This window comes from Suncus etruscus, chromosome 13, assembly GCF_024139225.1.
Source record: "Suncus etruscus isolate mSunEtr1 chromosome 13, mSunEtr1.pri.cur, whole genome shotgun sequence".
Taxonomy (NCBI): Eukaryota; Metazoa; Chordata; class Mammalia; order Eulipotyphla; family Soricidae; genus Suncus; species Suncus etruscus.
Genome location: NC_064860.1, coordinates 69,693,820 through 69,714,355, shown reverse-complemented (window position 1 = coordinate 69,714,355; position 20,536 = coordinate 69,693,820). Strand labels below are relative to the sequence as shown.

At 34.4% G+C, this 20,536-nt stretch overlaps 1 non-coding gene across 1 annotated transcript; it reads left to right on the top strand.

Annotated features, from left to right (window-relative positions):
- The first annotated feature begins 20,168 nt into the window (after window positions 1-20,168).
- LOC126026592 (U6 spliceosomal RNA) lies at window positions 20,169-20,275 on the top strand. The gene has a single exon (XR_007501815.1). It is a non-coding gene; the product is annotated as a U6 spliceosomal RNA (small nuclear RNA).
- Window positions 20,276-20,536: the final 261 nt, after the last annotated feature.

Sequence of the window (20,536 nt, the reverse complement as noted above, 5' to 3'; positions counted from 1 at the left end):
CCTCCATCCATCTCCATCCTGCTCCATCTTTAATTATTTGATTCAACAAATGGCCATCCTTCACTATCCATCACCATCGTTAATTATTTAACACAACAGGGGCCACACTCGGTGGCAATCAGGGGTTACTCTTGGCTCTTGCAGGCTGGCGGGACCATATGTGATGCTGGGATTTGAACACGAGACTGTCCTGGATCAGCAGCTTACAAAGTAAATGCCCTACTGCTGTGCTATTATTCAGCCCCACGTATAATATTTTTATTATTAGTTTTATGCCATTAAACAGACTGTACTTCTTTGAACCTAGTGCAAAGAGATAAAATTAATGGATATAAAAGATGCATTGCCCATCTTATGGAAAAATATAAAATAAATAAATAAATATAAATATGCAAGTGTAAATAAAAATATAAATATTATAGGATAAATATTAATATAATAATATCATAAAATTAATTATTAAGACTTTGATGACAGTGTATTGTCATCATAATCAATAAAGTTTTGAGGGCAATAGAATTTATTATAATTAATAATTATATAATTACTAATTATAATAATTATTATTAGGAATTTATATCCAGTGTTAGATTTGGTGTTTAATGATAGTAGGACATTGATCAAACTGTATTTTAACAATGTATTTTCTTTCTTTTTCCTTTATTTTTAAAGCATTACATGATTCCACTTTTCAGGAGAGGGAAATAAATGTTTCAGAAATAAATCATAATAAAATTCATAGTCAGATTCACCATCATGAAGATTATGGTCTAAAGCTTAATCATTCTCCTGGTAGTCTTTGTTTCTGGGATGCTAGGGAACTGTGGAATTTGGTTTATTAACTTCCTGGTTTAAGAAAAGAGGTGAAGAATAGATCTGGTGTTACTAATTGAAAAAACTATAAAAATTAAATAAAGAGAAGATGGAACGAGAGATGCAGCAAAATAAGAAAAAAGAAATTATGATTATGGACTTAGAAACTAGGACTTAGGAGTCAATTTATTGGAAGGAGTGTATATATTTCTAGTATATATTTGTCATGACCAATCTAATATGGAAAAAGCCATATTTCTTGATGTATGTTTTTCTAATTTAATATTAATATATGCTATTTCAACATGTTCTGATGTTTTAAAAAAGAATAATATATGGTTATATTTATGCATATATTGCCATAGTCATTTATGTAACGTGGTAACATAAGTGTTAACTTTTATGGCTCTCATGCAGTTATTATACCTTCATCATCAGAGAAGTGACCAAGATACTCTAGTAATTTGTTTTGTCACATTTTCAAATATACATTCTTAAAAAAAACAATTAAAAAGCAGAGTATAGCCACTGGAATACTCATGAATTCAAAAACAACAGCCTCAATATCAATGACTTTCATAAATATTGGTTATAATGAACTATTGCTTTTAGCAGGAAGATGTTTCTCTGATAAAATTAATGAATATTTATTCAATTTTCAACATCTGAATATGGACAAGACTGCTAAGTACTATTAAGATACCTTGATAATGTATCAATTTAAAGATTTGTTTTGTCCTTGATATGATCCCAAGTAGGTTTTTGTTCTGCAAAATAAACCACTAACAAAATTCTCAAATATATTTTTATAGCATTTTAAAATCTTTGAGCTTTTTAATATTCTGTATGACATTATGATTTGCTTATACACAAATGTACTGTTACAGATTCATAGTAAAGGTAAAATAATGGATACCAGAAGCCTTTTAACAAGAGTAAATATTTAAAGTTTTTTCTACCATAAAATGTTTTTATAACAATTCAATTCTGATTATAATACATAATTAGTAATAGATAATACCTAAGCATTTTTAATTCTATTACAATTTATTTACAAAATAATAACAGACATTGTAAATTCAAACAACACTCCTAGTATCAACTTCTTTATCCCTCTTTGTAAAGCTTTATGTCTGTTTTATTTACACACATATATGCTTATTCACTTTTATGTTGATTTTCATTATTTGAGAAGTGAGATTATTTTTGTCTATCTTATGATACAGAAAAAATAAACAATACAATTTTTGAGTAAGTCTTAATTCTTAAAAATCCAAGAATAGTTTAAGTATGTGAATCTTAAACATTTTCACGTAATCTCAGTCTATTAATCTCTGCCATTACATATTTAGTGTTTGAATGCAATGATTGCTTTTTCATTCATCATTTCTAAATACTTTTACATTGTTGTATAAACACATTTGTATGATTGAATGCTGATAAAGATATTTCATGCCTAGTATAAATTAAACTATTGTCTAATACTAAGGAGATAAATCCATATTTCATATTGATTTACCTCCTTGGTTTTGGGTTCTTTCTCTATTTCTAATAATCTTTCATTTTACCTATTGGCTTTGCAAGAAAGAAAGTATAACATGCTCTCTGACCCTGTAATCTGTAGGAAATTTGAATTTGTTCAACTCCAAGCCTTCAGATGAATTAAAATGAAGATTCTGCTACTCCCCTAATGAAAAATAGGTGTCTCCCTCTTCTTTGTAGCTATTCAGTCTCTATTTGAACTTTCCTCCTTGTAGGAATCATCAGGATGTGATTTCAGTCTTAAATGCACCTTACTTAAACTTTATTTTGAGAAATTTATATTCTATCTACACCAACTTAAATTGAGGAGTGTTAACCATAACCAGAATTGAGACTATCTTATTTAGGCTTATCAAAATGCATTTTGCACATAATCTTTCTTTTCCATGGAACAATTTCACATCTGAGATGCAAATGTCTTCTTTAGAAAACTTCCATGATTTCTCATATGTAAAAATGAAGCTCCTTTCTCCATAATTTCTGGGACCTGACTTAGCCCTTCTCCTTTATTTATCAACAAATCACTTTTCTTCTTTTAATATTGAACACTAATTTATTCATTGCCTTGTTGACACTTTTAGAATGCAAACTACAAAAAATTCATTTTATGCTTTTTTCTTGCTAAATTTCTAATTTCTAGAACATATTTTATATTATATAGTATTATATATGCCTGGGAAATTTAATGTCAATATTATAATGTTGTTATACATATTTTTATATATAGATTGCTAACTTATCTGTAGTATTTCAATATTATTCTACATATTGATTTTACTTATTTATTTTTTATTTTATTTAGACCAGACCCATTGGTGCTTAATATACAACTAACTGCAGGACTTCCAGGGATTAAATTTGGATTGGAAACATGCAAAATAAATGCCTTCCACCTTATTATCTTGTGCCCATAATAATACCTCTTGCTGTTGTTGTGTTTATTTTTGTTTTTGTTTAAGTTTGTCTTGGTGGGCACACACAGCAGTACTCAGAAATCACACCTGATTGTCCTGAGAAAACCATTTATTATAATGTGGCTTAAAACACAACAGCTATGTAAAACTTAAGGAGCCTACTACTTCAGAATTACCTGAGGCCCTACTCTATAGATTTTAAATTAATATAAATAAAGAAGCATAAGATAGCCTTTGATATATTAGAAATCAAATATTGGATGTCCCATTAAAATAACATTTATCTCTGCTTGATGATACATTCAATGTGTATATATTTTTATATTTTAATTTAATTTGTTTTTTTTATCAAGTATGGTTTAAAGAAAAAAATCACTCAATGGCTTAATTGTATCTTCTTGATCCCCAAAGTTAAATATATTTCATATGAATAAAGTTTAATTATAATACTGTTATAAAAAACTATTGAAGTTAGGTACTTTAACATTCCCTAAATTGATATTACTTTTTTATGTTTAATTATACCAAAGAGATTATTATAATATATATATATATCTACTATTCATCCTATTAAATGTGATTTACAGCACTATTATAACACAGTATCAAGACATACATAATATACACATCCAATGTCAAAATGATCAGTATCATTCAACCCACAGCTAAGTTCTCCCATTTGGTAAGGTAAATTCTGTTAATCTGATACCATTGGCATTTGTTTTTTCCTTACAATATTTCTTTATATAAAACACATGCAACAAATCATTCTGTATCTGCCCAATCCTTCTCGCTGACTTTCTTAAGAATGATACTTTAGGGGCCGGTGAGGTGGTGCTAGAGGTATGGTGTCTGCCTGGCAAGCGCTAGCCAAGGAAAGACCGTGGTTCGATACACCAGCGTTCCATATGGACCCCCCATGCCAGGGGTAATTTCTGAGCGCTTAGCCAGGAGTAACCCCTGAGCCTCAAATGGGCATGCCCCCCAAAAAAAGAAAGTAAAGAATGCTATTTTATTGAGGTCTGAGAGGTGGCGCAGCAGTAGGGCATTTGCATTGCACACAGCTGACCCAGGACCTACCCTCGGTTCAATAACCCAATGACCTATATGATCCCTCAAGCCAGAAGTCATATCTGAGCGCAAAGCCAGGAGTAAACCCCCTGAGTGTCACTGGGTGTGGCCCCAAAACCAACCCCTCCCTAAAATAAAAGAAAAAAAAGAACGAAACTTTATTGTTCTATTCATGTAGTAATGAAGTGAAGAAAAAGTCTGAGTATGCATTAAAATCCATGTAAATAAAGTTTATAATATCTGCCCAACAATATTAAAAGAATTTTCAGTTTTAATATTTTTATTTTAGAATATAACTTCCTAGAATATAAATTTTTATACAGATATTTTTTTTAATTTTTATTGTGACCAAAGTGCATTAAAATTTTTTCACTGCATCATTTATGGTACATAGTGACAATGAATGAGGGGCATTCCCACCACCAGTGCTGTCCTCCCTCCACCCGTTCCCAGCATGTATCCCATACCTCACTCCATTACCCCCCAGAATGCTAGTGCAACTGGACTCCACTTTACAGCTTGTTGTAGATTAAGCATCCATTCCACCGTCATTGGAGAAAAAAGGGATAAGAATAAAGGAAGAAAAAAATTTGGTAACAACTAGCAGAAAAAGAAAGAGGAAAAAAAAGGAAGAAAAAAAATGCACCCGGCAAATAAAAATAAATTACCAAATAATAAAAACAAGAGTGGAAAAGAAAGAGAAAAGTGAATGAAAAAAGAGAAGGAAAACAAAGTCAAAAACTAACAAATCAAGACAAAACAAGAAAAAGTAGGGGTGCTGGAGTGGCAGGGCTAGCTTCCCCACCACTTGGTTTTGTTTTTTTTTTTTTTTGTTTTGTTTTTGCATAGGCACAGTAAGCATTGGGGAAGAAAGGGAATTTCCATAGCCTAAGAGATTCAAGGTTTCTTCATCCTTGAAACATACCATCATGGGATCAACCCCAGGCTCCATATATACTCATTACCGATCCCAAAGGCTTTTTTGTGGTGCCAGGAAACTTTCCTCTCACTTGTGTGTGAGAAAATCAAGCCACTGTAGCTTGGATTTTGCGCAGGTTATAGATGAGGGTCTAGGTTAGAGTCTTTATGGTTCTAGAGGTTTCTATCCATCATTGTTGTTGTGTTCAGTCTTCTGTAACACTTGCTCTCTGTTTTCATTCAGTCCCTAAGCCAAAGCCTAGGATATTATGGATCCAAAGGTTCTGCTAAGTCTCTGTTGTCCAGGTTGGGCCTCTGCAATAAGACATCTTGTTGTTGTTGTCGTTATTGTTGTTGTTGTTGTTGTTGTTGTTGGAGTCCTGGGCTACAGCCTAGGGTAGGGTTTTCCTTATTGGTCCCAAGGTAGGTTCTGTTCAGTCATGGTTGTCAAAGTCAGTTTTCTGTTGTTGGTGCTCTTATTTTTCACAGTTCAAAGGACGATACCTCTTCTGATTTCCATTTATTGTTAGGTGATGTGATAGGACAACCTGGTCTTAGGTCAAGTAGTCCTTTCCTCATTGTCATATCAAACCTGGCACAATTTGGTGCCAGAGCAGTGTTATAAATCTCCCAATGGAGCTTAGTTCCTGGTGGTGTTGCCTGAAGCTGTATCAGTTCTATGTCTGGGATCTGGGGTTTGGGGTTGGACTAACACTGCCCAATCTCCTGGACATTTTTTGAATCTTTTAACATTTTTTGAATCTTAAAGATTTTACTTCCCTTATACATGTTTATATATATCTTACTTTTATAAGTATGAAAAAATTATTTAGTTTTTATGTAAATTGTTAATGGTGCCAATTGTATTTTTTATATATGCCATTGTAACTATAACTGAGTACTCTATGCTTGTTATTTTATTGTTTATTTATATTTCTTCATTTGGGGACAACAATGAGTGCATCAGGTTACTAATTAATTGACTAGTAAGCACCTTACATGCTGCAATACTTCTCTATTCCTTTAATTTATATTTGTTTTATATTATTCCATTAGCACTCAAAATATATTGAAATTGATATAGTTACTAATTTTTATTATGAGAATGACATTATCATTTAGATGTGATTTACTTAGTGGTAAAATAATTTAATAGGAATTTTCAATCTGTTAAAATTATCTTAAGTTATTAGACAATTTGTATACTTTATTCAAAGGTAAAATTAAATAGCTTCTAGTAAATGGGATTCTTAAATCAACTTTGACCCCACAATTTAGGGAGAAAGAATTGAGAAGGAAAAAATTGAGAGAGAATAAGTTGAGTAGAAAAAATAATGAACAAAAAGGGGGATTCTGTGATACTAAAGATATGTGAAACTAGTATAGCTACATATCTCAAACATATACTAGACAATATTGAATAAATGAGATAAAAGCTGAAACCATGGAAACTCTGTAATATGTTTGTAGAGGTGTCAGGACATATTGGGTATAGGAAGAGTGTCTGGAAAATGGGAGCAATGGTGTAAGGAAGTAATGGTTTAATGGGTTTTAATATATTATAGAAAAAAATTTGAATTATAATTATTTTCTGAAACAATTATTTAATTAAATAAAAATTATTTAAAAAGAAATTTTGGTAAATATAACTGAATATTATGAAAGTTTGGGATATAACTGAAAAAATATAACTGAAATATGACTGAAATAATATAAATGAAAATATAACTAAAATTTTGGAATAAAATAATTTTTGACAATTTTATATAGATTTTCTTCATGATAATTTATAATTTTTTCAATTAATAATCTGTGAACTCAAATACTGAATAATTATTTCAGTCCTACTTCTACATGTATGTATAGAGATAAAATCTGAATCTTATTCTTGAAGTTCATTTATTCTTTCTTCCACATATACTCCCTTGATTAAAATCGCGGATTATCATCTTTAATAAGTGCAGCAAATTTGTATCTTTTCATATATTTTGAGTGCTAGAACATTGTACTGTCAAAACAAGATATGCTACAGATTACCAAATCATGCATATACTCTTATCAAGTCTCAAATAATAGTTTATATAGGACAATATTTTTAAATACGAATATTTTATTAGAACAAATTATAATTTTACATATATCAATTCAGGAAATATTAATTTTCATTAAATGTACTAATAAGCAAGTAATAATCTAGTAATATATTTTTGAATGGTATATCTTTTTATCTATTTGTAATTATCTACCTGAACAATGCTTATGTATGTTTTTAAAAAGCAGGCTCACAAGATGATAGTAAAAAAGCATAAACTGGATTCTAGATTATAAATATTTGTACACAATTTTTATATATTTTTATATATTGAAACAACAGAGAAAATATATGGAGTCTACAATTTTAATAAGATATATAGACATATTACAGTGTTATATACAACAAAAATTGTTATTTTGACAAGACAACTTATAATAAGATATTTAAAATGTCAGAAATATATTTTTCTGGTTTTGAGGATCTCAGCTTTAATAAAATATATTTCATATAGATGTTACAATATATATTACATATATTATATTATTTTATATATATAAATTATGTATGACACAGACAGACACAAACAACATTCATTTGCAGTTATCTTTGTTCTATATCATTGCCAAATTCTCAATTATATTTATATATCTTACTAAAATAAAACCAAAAATGTATTTACTTTAAAAAAGTATTGAATAAAGACTGCATTTTGTTTTTTTATAGAATGGTTTTGTACTCTCCATTTGTCAAAATTATCATCATATTTAGCATACATTTTTTAAAGAAAGGAACCCCAATGCTCAAGTTTAATGTTAATGTTTTCTGCAACACAGAATTTAAATTGCAGAGCTTCCCAATCAGACCATAAGCAGTGCAGTAATCAAGCATTAATTTAGCAAGTTCATTTTTCTATTACACTGCTTTCAATACAAAGTTACTCTATTAGTATTTCCATAACTCTGAGGTCAAATTGAAAGAGAGTGTTGAACATAAAGATAAAAATACCTTAATCTAAGTGTGACTTTAAGCATTTCAGGGTCAAGCTCAAAATTGTTCTTTTATTTAATCATACTCAAAGAAAAGGACAATAGTATCCTATTAAAAATTCATAGTTATTAAGATTTTAAGGAAATCTGTACAGATAAAAATTTAAATTCATTTTATAACATTTTAAATAATTCTTAGCCTTTATTCACTTGTTTATCTTTAAATTTATTGATGTAATCACTTCATAAACACTTCTCATAAGTGCTCAAGCAATTTTAAAATGAATTGAATTTTTGTTTCAATCTATAGAAATTCTAAATTCAATTGAATAATAAATATTTTCTGAAAAATATAAATCAGTGAGAAATAAACATACTTTTAATTTATAAGACATAAGTATTGTTTTAGAGTAACATTAATGTGATCTGCTTCTTCGTTTGATGATTCCTGCCACACTATGAAATAAGCAACTTTTCCTTAAGTATGCATATTCTTATTTGGTTGTTAGAAAAGTATATGAATTTGCAACATCCAAAATAATGCTAGATTTCAGATCACCTTGAAGAAGTTGCTACAGAATAAGAAAACTGTATCCTTCTAGTCAAATCTGGACTTTTGTCCATTTTGCTACATTGGGTTTTATTTGAACAAAATTTCACCCATTCATTTTGTATTTTTGCTTTAGCTGTTTTTGTTCTACAGTGACATAGGTAGTTAAGGCAGATGCCATGTGTTGCTCACAAAAACTAAAATAATTATAATTCAGTTCTTAACAGAATATTTTGTCAAAACCTCAGTAAAACCTTAAGAGGGAAAAAAAGGTAAAGGCAAAGGAAAGAAACGATGATCTAAAATGATTCCTTGTTCTTAACTTGAAAAGCTAGTTTCTGTACAAGTATAGTCAATGCATTCTTAGAATACAATCTGTGCCTTCTCTCTGTTGAAGTTATTATGGACTGCTTTTTCACCAGTCATCTGAATCGCACATTTATTCTTTTTATTCAGATCTCTACAATACACATCCCTTTCAGACTTTTCTGAGAGATCATACTTAAAATATAGTCTACCCACTTGCCACTTTATTCTTAACTTGTTTTTATAGTAATTATCACTATATTGCTAAGGAAATGTTAAGTGTTCACCAGATCTATTTTTTTTCTCCCAGAAAACAATATCATTTTTCTAGTAATAACAGATTAAGTCACTGAATTTTTACTATGAATATGGTTAAAGGGATAAAAGACAAGACCTTGTAATCTAAAATTTTATACAATCCTCCAAACAACTACTTTCTTTAGTAATAAGCCTATGAAAATGTTAGAACTACACAGTGACTTAGTAAAAAAAACTTCCCTATAGTATGTGTCTTCCACTAACTTCTCTTTTTTGTGCTATGATTAAGAAAAAGCTATTTTAGATATTTTTATATACAGAAGTTACATTTATTTCAACTGATGACTTATTCTAATGTTTAACACCTGCCTTTGTTACTTCATTGTTTGGTCCTATACCTAATATAAGTTTTATAGGAAGAAGTGCTATTCCTTGTCCTACTAAGAGACAGGCCATGAACATAATCTATGGAATAATCTCTTAATAAATTCATTCTGTTTGTTTTGTAGTATTTTTTAAGAAATGCTGAATATCAGAATGACTATGAATGTTTTATCTAAATGTACCAGTGTTGGTGTACCTAGCTAAAACCCTGAAGTTGGGTGCAAAGGCCCTAAGACCCACCCATATCTGGGAGGGGTCTTGGGAACCGGATAATAGGTGTAACTACCTGCAAGACCTCCCATTTCTGGGAGGGGTCTGGAAAAGGATAGATAAACCTCTGAGCCAGGGGATTCGGGCCTTTTGCCGTTTCTCTCTTGGCCCGGCTTGGCTTCCTGGCTTTTGGATCTTTGGGCCGCATGGAGCCCAAAGGGAAGATGGCTAACAGGAGATAAGATGCAGGGCTAGCAAAATATAGCTGAATGCTTAAAAGGTTGACATAGGCCACACACCTGTGGTGGCTAGGGCATAAATAAAGATGATTCTTCCTGAAGCCTGCGTGTGAGTGATTTCACCTGGGCCTGGAACTCGCCGGCTGCATGGAGGTTGCAGAGCCATGTGGGCTGGATGGCATCATCCACCATCCAGCCCCATCGTTAATTATTTAATGCAACATCTGGCGCTCCGAACTTTGACCTGAATCCTGAACCCAACAAAACAGCGAAAATGGTGAGATTTCTGCTCTTCTGTTTCATTTTGGCTCTTTTCGGGTGCACTGAGCCCAAAACACTGGGCCACGTGCAGCCATGTTCAAACATGGCCGTGACCCCTTCTAGGGAAACAAGGGCAATTAAAACAAAAGAGGTGGAAGCTTGCATCACCTCCAGCCCAGGCCCAGGCCCAAAACTGAAACTTTGTTACAAGAAACAAAAACCTGGGCCTCTTCAAAGACTTATTAAAAGTCTAAATTGGAAACGGAGGAGAAAAAAGACAGTATTTAAAGTGGACTGATTTTCTGAAAATGACCTTTGGCTTGAATTTGGATTTCGACTTTGGAAATTTCGAACTGAACTTTTAGTTTAAATCACTTGGAACTCTGAACATCCAAAGTGCTCCCAGAGGGGAAAAAAGGCAGCGGTGAAGCCCCTGCGGCAAAAAGCTCCAAGCGGCAAGCACCAAGCAGCTCGGCTCGGCTGGGATCTCGGCTGGAATCGGCTTGGCTGGGCTCAGTTTGGCCCGGAAAAGCGAAAAACCTGGAATCCACCCTCCAGCGAACCGGCAGCGGGCAGCAAAACCGGCAACCTCATGGTCTACAAAACCGTCTACGGGGCCTGAAACTATAAAAGAGAGCCACGTGGTGAGATCAGCGTGGAACAAACCAACATCTGAACTTTAAAAGTTTACAAAAGCCACATGGTGAGATCAGCGTGGGACAAATTAATCTAAACTATGGTTTTAGGTGTAGAAAATTAGTGGGTAGTAATATTTTACTCATAGTTGGTAATGGGATAAGTTTTAATTAGTTAGTGGTTAAAAAATAAAAATATAAGGGAGGTAATACAAATTAGCCCATTTTAACATCTAATTTCTAACCACCTGCATCTTTGTCTTAGCCATTTTCTTTATGATTTAAATGTGTTTTGTTGTCTTTCAAAGTTAATATTTTCAATTGCAAAATGTTTTACTGTGTATTTTAATGTACTTAGCCTGTTTTTAAAATGTATGTTATGCATGTATGCTAAAGTACTTGTGTATAGAAAATATATAGGAACATTGAAGTTCCCCCAATATAGTTTAAAAATATAGGAACATGAAATTTCCAAAATAGTGCTTGGTAAAAAAGCATTAATAGAATTTTAGGTTACAGGTGTAAAGTATATTTTGCAAATGATATGTTTTTGAAAAGGGCTGGTATATTAATTTTCACTCTATTACGTTGGTGCATAAAAATATTAAGAAAAGGAGGAAATGTTGGTGTACCTAGCTAAAACCCTGAAGTTGGGTGCAAAGACCCTAAGACCCACCCATATCTGGGAGGGGTCTTGGGAACCGGATAATAGGTGTAACTACCTGCAAGACCTCCCATTTCTGGGAGGGGTCTGGAAAAGGATAGATAAACCTCTGAGCCAGGGGATTCGGGCCTTTTGCCGTTTCTCTCTTGGCCCGGCTTGGCTTCCTGGCTTTTGGATCTTTGGGCCGCATGGAGCCCAAAGGGAAGATGGCTAACAGGAGATAAGATGCAGGGCTAGCAAAATATAGCTGAATGCTTAAAAGGTTGACATAGGCCACACACCTGTGGTGGCTAGGGCATAAATAAAGATGATTCTTCCTGAAGCCTGCGTGTGAGTGATTTCACCTGGGCCTGGAACTCGCCGGCTGCATGGAGGTTGCAGAGCCATGTGGGCTGGATGGCATCATCCACCATCCAGCCCCATCATTAATTATTTAATGCAACATACCAGCAAGCTGCTAAGATTCCACTGTGATCTTTTTACATGTATTTCTCCTTTTCAATCACTGCCATAACAAGAAATTGCTCCTGATGATAATGAAGGTAATCACAATAATAGCAATGATGAACATTTACTAAACACTTACTAGACATCAGAGAGAGCAGTTCTCCAAATAACATCAATTTGTTCAATGTCATTCCATTTTAACATCAATGAGGAGAATAAAGAATCTAATCCCTGCTAAAAGTAATTGAAGTAATGCTATTTGAGGACTTGCTTTTTTTTTTCCTAATACATTATTTTACTTTGGGTTACAGTTTCCAAAAACTTACAAGTGCCATTCAGTGAGAATCTGTTATGCTTTATAAACCCCGACATATCATATTTCATCTTTGCAACACATTTTCAGAGTGGGCATCTAAGTATCTCTAACAGTTGAATAAAAATGACATAACAACCAAATAATTTTGTATAATATCACATAACTAGTAAGTATCAAAACAAGGATTTAAATTTCAGCAATCTGGCTCTACCATATTTCTCATTTAATAGTCACTATTAGATATTAACAAGTAAGATGGAAAGAAACAATATAGAAACTAGTTACACATTTCAAACACATAAATATGTAGGAAAAAATCTAATTCTATTTTCATTAACTTCAATTTTTGCTCTGCTTTGTGTTTTAGCACACACACTATGATGCTTGAGGGTCTATTTCCAGCTAGGTGTTGAGAACAGAAAAGAATATTTGCTTGCAACTTGTTTCAGAAGATCATACAATACTGAGGATCGATCCATTTACCATGTGAAAAGCATGTGCCCCATTTGCTGGGAACACATACAGGTTATGTTTTCATTAACTTCTTAAATGTACATTGCTGCTGGTGAAGTAAAGTAATAGTATGCACAGAAAGTATAATTTATAATGCACAAAATTGGGGAGAGACATATAGACCAGGGGTCTCTGACTAGTATGAAATACAGACAGAAATCAGTGTGATGGAGTACAATAAATTTGTACTTAAATTCTTTAAATTTAAATACTAACATAACAATATTTTATAAACTTAAAAGCTAAGTTTAGAGATTTTACTTAAAACACAAACATATTTTATGTTTTACATAAAATTATGTATCTGAGTTAATTAATATGAATTCTATCATTTTTTTAGGGGGGACCACACCCAGCAATGCTCAGGGTTTATTCCTAGCTCTGCACTCTGAAATCGCTCCTGATTCAGAGGACCATATGGTATGCTGAGGATCAAACAACATGTGCATCTGCCTCAGCCACATGCAAGACAAACCCCCTACCACTGTGGTACCACTCAGGATATATAAAGTTAGTCTTAATGATTTCTTACTGTAAACTTTACAGACTGTTATATTCTAGTTATCTACAAAAGTTTTTAGCAAAATTCTTAAAAGTAGGGCTGGAAGACAGTAAGATGATTAGGAAGTATGCTTATAATGTGCCTAGCTAGAATTTGATTACCATATCACAATGTTCACAAATTTCTTCTAGATATAGTCCTGGAGGCTTCTCAGCATATCAGGGTGTAACCCTGGAGGATTACAGCTGTCACCCTTCTCCCAACTTCCTGCCTTCTTACCTGGATAGGAAGACCATCCCACATTTGGGAGGGCTATGTGGTTGTAAATAGAGTGGCCTGGGGAAAGGGTGGAGGAGAGACTCAGAAGAAAGACAGCAGCATGGAGAGGAGAGAGACTCAGGCTGGGTGCAAAGAGGTTATTTAGCTTAGAAGCCATGTGAAAAATATGTACATGATGGTTAGAGTTGTTGCATTTAAGCCCTTTGGATGGACTTTGATGGTGGTATATGATGATGGAGGCCTTTCTCCTCCAGCCCAGAACCACGTGTTTCCAACCCCGGCGGGCCAGCAGGTTCAAGTAGAGGCAAGGAAATCATCGACAGTCAGTTTCCAGGAAATGCCAGCTTTATTCATGCCCTGCCAACATGTGTGGCCTATCATAACTTTTTACGCTGTTTTCCTATTCATCCCTGCATTGTACATTGTTCCTCGGCCATCTGCTCCTCTTGCTTCCTCCTTCATCCTGCATCCATTGCAAAATTCCCCTTTGCCCTTTTGACCAAAGCCTTTTGTCATCTCCCCAAGACCCCTCCTAGAAATGGGAGGGGTCTTTCTTGTAGTAAGCTTACACAAAGAATGAGAGGTGGGGTTACAAGAGCCTTGTAATAAAACTTTTTTGTCTTCTGACTGCTGTGGGTCATTTCTTCTTTGCCATCACCCTGATATCTACAGACCCGCCAGGCAAAAGAGGCTGCAGGCACTGGGCTGGGCTGAGAAAGACCCCATCCACCATCCATGAACATCTAGAACTTTATAATTAACATTTAATACAACATACAGCCACATCAGTGTGGCTTAAATATCTCCAGAACTGCAGGGCATGAAAAGAATCTCATCTTTGGGTTCCTGTGCTCATACATCAACACAATCAGTGTACAATTTCAGATGGGACTGTGATCTCATGACAACAGCTTGGAATCCTCCATTCTATCACCAAAAATACAAGCCTTGGAAAATATATACTTATGTTCAAAATATGTCGAATTTATTCTTCTTTGATATACTACCTGGATTTTCCAATTATTGCTAAATAGCCTCTGAAAATCTCAATATCTTACTTTGTGTGACCAAGAGTCCAAGCATTTTATTAATTGTCCTCTTTGTCCCAGCTACAAACTCTCTTTAAATCAATCAATCTATCTATCTATCTATCTATCTATCTATCTATCTATCTATCTATCTATCTATCTATCTATCTATCCATCCATCTATCTATCAATCAATTTATTTGTCAAGCTACCATCTATCTATTCCTCTATCAACAATCTATCATCTATCAATCAATAAATCTATCATCTATTAATTAATCATGTATCTACCTACTTTTCTATCAATCTATTCATCTGTCTAATCTATCATTTATTTATCTATCTACCAACCTATCAATCACTTTACCTATCTTTTCTTTTTTTTTTTTTTTGGTTTTTGGGCCACACCCTGTGACGCTCAGGGGTTACTCCTGGCTATGCGCTCAGAAGTTGCTCCTGGCAACATATGGGACCATATGGGACGCCGGGGGATCGAACCGCGGTCCGTTCTAGGCTAGCGCAGGCAAGGCAGGCACCTTACCTCCAGCGCCACCGCCCGGCCCCAATTACCTATCTTTTCACTGTAGCTCTCTGACACTCTTGGAGAGCATTGAAGACTTCTGGATTACTCTCATGAAATCTGGGTCTACAGTAAGAACCAAATTGTTGTCTTTGTAATTCTTTGTATGGTTAGAGCAAGCAAACAAATTATGTCATCAATACTATTTTAAATCTTGGCAAGATATGAGGGAATTCTGGAAACATGCTGATTTGTTCAGTCCCATCTGGGAAGGAAGGAACAGGATTCCTCTGATCAGATTCCAAAATTTAATTAAGGAAATTATTCTTCCTTTGGGTTTTTGACCTTATAATAGGTGAGAAATATATTCCCAGAATATCTCCTTGGGGGAACTTAATGAACATCTAACTGTGTCTGTTTCTTGCCCTTTGCTTTTACCATACAAAATCTGATTTCCTTTGTGGCATGAAATACTTCCCCTGTAATTAGACATTCAATGGTTAAAATTTAGCAAAACATTCTATTGTTTTGCTCTACATTTCTGTATAAAATGTTTTCCTTGAGATCAGTGAGCATAGAACCTGCTCTCCCCTCTCAACTTCCTAAATTGGGAAGTTTATTACTATTAAAACAATTCTAAAGTGAGAAAAATGTTCACAGAGACATTAAAAATATTAAAATTCTGTAGGTACAGAAAAAGAAGAGACTTTGATATTTCCTAACCAAACAGTAGGTAACCAGATTTAATGTAGACTAAAGGGCGAATGAATCATCCACATCTTCAGGGAATCTGACCAATTCTGGAGGCATAATTCCAGAGGCGTGTCCTCACCCATATTCTCCTAAGTGCAGTGGGCACTGCCAAGTTCCCTCTTCATGCCCAGCTATAGAACATTTGAAGTCACTCGGGATCTTGTCTGTCTTCTCATCAGCTCTTCCCTCCTTCCCTCCAGGTCCCTGAGTTCTGTAAGGGTTGGTGTCTAAACTGAAATCCTCAATGTTCAAGATTTGGGTCTTAATAGATGGTAGGGAGAGGAGAAACTCCCTTGGAGTTGTTCAGAAAGGCTTCTCCTTCCCTCTACTGGTGGCTGCCCTCAAGTGCTGAAAGAAAAGGAAGGGTGAGGAGAAACTCGAAGAAACAGAGAATTCTCATATGAGCAGCACAGTATGAATTCAGTGAACACAGAATCACGTATTTGTAAATTTGAGAATTTACAAAAATATTATGCATAAAGATGTTAAAAACAGTTTTAGTCAGACTGGCCCACACTAGATGATGTCAGCAGAGCTCTGACAAGGAGACGCATAAAACAAAGCCCATAAACCCTGTGCTGGCCCAGAGAGTCCTTCTGCTCAGAGACTCTCAAAAGCTCAACAGCCTGATTCTGATCAACCTACATGGATCCCCTCTTTGAGTAGTCATACTTAGTCTGTGTATACGTAGAATGTAAGTACTGTCATCTCCTGCATAGCTTAGAGTCTAAAGAAATTTCTCTAGAAGCATTGTATGATGGGTTTTACTTTGGGCCCAGCCTCCACACCAAAAGATACTAAACTTGAAATAAAACTGGTTCATCCTACACCCCAAACCCTGCTCCTTGGGTCTTTCGGGTCTGTGAGATGAATGATTTTCTATCATGGCTTCAGACTACCCAACCTCTACTTTCCTCTGAACAGTCTCATTCTGAGACACTGTCACTCAATCCCCCAAATATTTGCTCTGTTTCCTTACCTGGTAGCTCATGTAGAGGTTTTTTATGCTGTAGTAGAGACCTGGAAGCCAAAGTGATAAAAATATTATGCAAAGGATGTAGCCCATAAGGTCAGGGTGGCTATACCAGCCAGTAGGATAGGGAGATGGGATTTCGGGGAAGGTCGGAGAAAAAGTGCTTCCCAATTCCATGACTACAGGAAATGTGGGAAACTCATTTGTTTGCCTAAGGCAACTGAGCCCAGAACACACAGGCCCTGTATATACATATAGACTCAGTGACATCATCAATTGTCACTGACCTCACACAAGAAAGGGCACAGGGTAAGGGAGGAAATGTCATGGTCATGGCACCCACAGGCCTAGCCCCATCCAACACAGGGGCCTACGTGATTTCTCAGCCCTCCAGGACCCTCTGAAGTACCTCAATCCTATCGTCCCTATTTCTCTCAGAAACCCAGTGATTGCCTGAGCCCTCTGGACTCTATTGCATGACTGTTGTTGTCTACAGTTCCCTTCCTTAAGGCACTGAGTCCCTGATTTTGACAGACTTTCCCATCTGGACCATATTTGTGTTCAAATTCACTTTCCTATAAATCTTTATGGCCTCACAAGTGAACCCAGGTCTAAAACTGAGGGATCTTTCACATTTCAATTTGTGAATGGGCTTCAGTGAATAATATTATGAGTAGGTCTTTAGGAAGGAATATGTTTCTGTCCTGGGAATAGATAGCAAATTGAAAATTACTGGGTCATGCAGCATCTTGATTAAGAGTTTCCTGAGAACTCTCCAGACTCCATGGAATTGGAGCTGACAAGATTTCACCAGCAGTGGCTGAGAGTTCTTTATTCACCAGATCCCCACCAACTCAGGTGAATTGTCATGCTCTCCACATACAGGCATTCTATATCTCTATCTGTTCCTTCAACACCATTCTCTTCAACCAATTCTTCCCTGAACACTAAGGAAGGATTTTGTTTGTTTCACTTGACCCTTCCTTTAATACTCCCTTGATCTATTTTTATGGTTTTTGTAGCCCTAGTATGTTTAATCTTAGACCATCCCTACTTTATTTTCCTTTGCAGTTGGCATAGTCTCCATATTTGATGTAGCTTGAGAACAGGCTCACTAGTGCCATTTCAGGTGACACTCTGGTTCCTGCCTCACTCATAGAGGTGATATGGGGGCAATGGCATTCCAAAATCAGGACCTTGCACCTGAATACATGTGATTAACTACTCGATTCACATTCTGATGCTAGTTTTATATAAAATATCAATTTCTTGATCACATGTATCTCTGAATAAATATTTCCTTCCATTCTTCTGAAAAATCAGGCTAATAGTTGCAATAAACTCTGAACATTGTGGCAACAGTGATAGCATGATGTAATGAGTACGGTAATCTCAAATCAACAATTAATTTTTCATAAAATGTATTTTTATATATGTTAGGCTTTTCCTGTAAACACTTAAGCACAAGAACTATTTCCAGAGAATAGTGGAAGATCTGAAAGAGGAAAGAATGCCTAAGAAGATAACATGCAGGAGAGAAGAGAGGAAATACAGAGACTGCATATGGACAGGAGGAGTAAATTACTGCCACTTACTGCTTTAGAGTCACTCATGTAGTAATGTAAAGTTTTAGAAGCTCTTCTATGCTGCAATTTCCAGTTCTGTCTTATAACTAGGTTGAATTTGATGAAATTTGTCATCTTCATGTTTGTTTTGAGGACACACCTTGTCATACTCAGATTTATTTATGATTTATTTATGATTCTGTATTAAGAAATCTTTCTTGACCATATTTGGGTCATTCAAGAAACAGATATGCTGTTTCTTAGACCATCAACAGCTTCTTTTGCATTTTTAAAAATATTATTGTGTTTTGCAATTTTATTTTATTTTATCATTTATTTAATCTTTTAAATTTTATCACTTAGTTATACAAAGGTATTTTCACAGAATGAAACACTCATTTTCAAGTCTAAGTTTTTTTTTTTGCCAAATCTCTCATGTTACTTTACAACTTGAAATTTTAGGGATATCTAAGATTGAAGTAAGTAAGAAATAGGAAGATATTATACAGTTTATCTCAGGTTTATGTTTTTAGATATTACCCGACTTTTAATAGTATTACTACCTAGCATTTTATAATTTGTAAGAGAGAAGGGTGGGAGAAGTAAAGGGTTCCATCTCTGAACACCAGAAATTGTAATTTTCATAATATTAAAAGTGTTTTATTTGTAACCAGTATGAGTTTGTTTGTTAGTAAAGGACCAAAGTGTTGGAGGCCCTTTAACTAGAGAGCAATATGGAGTCTCTGATGCCTGAGAAGACAAAAAGTCTGTGTACGTGACAGGTTACTGGTGGTGCTTCCCCCATGAACCTAAAAAGGAAAAGCTGACCATAAAAAAAGCTTTTACCAGAGGTAATTGGATAAAGAACAAACATGCTATGTAAAGGCTACAAGTTGAGATTAGATCTGTAGCATTGTTAACAGAACAGAGCATCCCAGGATCACTTATAGTTAATGTATAACAGAATCACTTATAGTAGAGGTATAGTAAAAGTAGGATTCACTGCTAGTAAATGTATAACTCACTAATAACCCCCCTGAAAATATGTGATGTATGGGAATGTTATGATGGAAAAGTACTGAACCACCCCTTCCCCTCTTTTGTCTGAAAACGTTCTCATGCTTGCTATAAAAACTAGCCCCCTTTCAATAAACTTTGACTCTTGATCGGATTTTCGTCTTGAGTCCATCAATTTTCCCAGCCCTCTTTTATTTTCCAGGTCGGAATTCTCTTCGTGACTCACGAATAACTTCGTGACCCTCATCCACCCTGTGGGCCGGGGTCCCCGGGGGTCGCACCAAAGTGCAACTTTACACCTATTGACCCTAGTCAGTTATTTTCAAATTTGGAGCCTACTTTCTTATACTCACACAAATAATTTGATCAGATTGAGAACTGGATTTTAACTATTTAAATATATATATATATATAATATATATATATAAACTTTCTACAGTCTTTTCTTTTTTAAAAAATAACGTTATCTGTGCTTGCTTCGGCAGCACATATACTAAAATTGGAACGATACAGAGAAGATTAGCATGGCCCCTGCGCAAGGATGACACGCAAATTTGTGAAGTGTTCCATATTTAAAAAAAATAAATAAAATAACGTTATCTGCTAGCTTTTATCCATTTTAAGTTTCATCATACCTGGATATAATTGTATAAATCTAAACATTGTTCCTATGTTTTTGAATTTGCTTTGTTAAAATATATATATATATATATATATATATATATATATATATATATATATATATATATATAAAACAAATCTATATTGTGGAAATATGAACAGGCAAATGCATTGAGAGTTCTATTTAGTAAAACTGTGCCAGAGAGAATCAAAGGA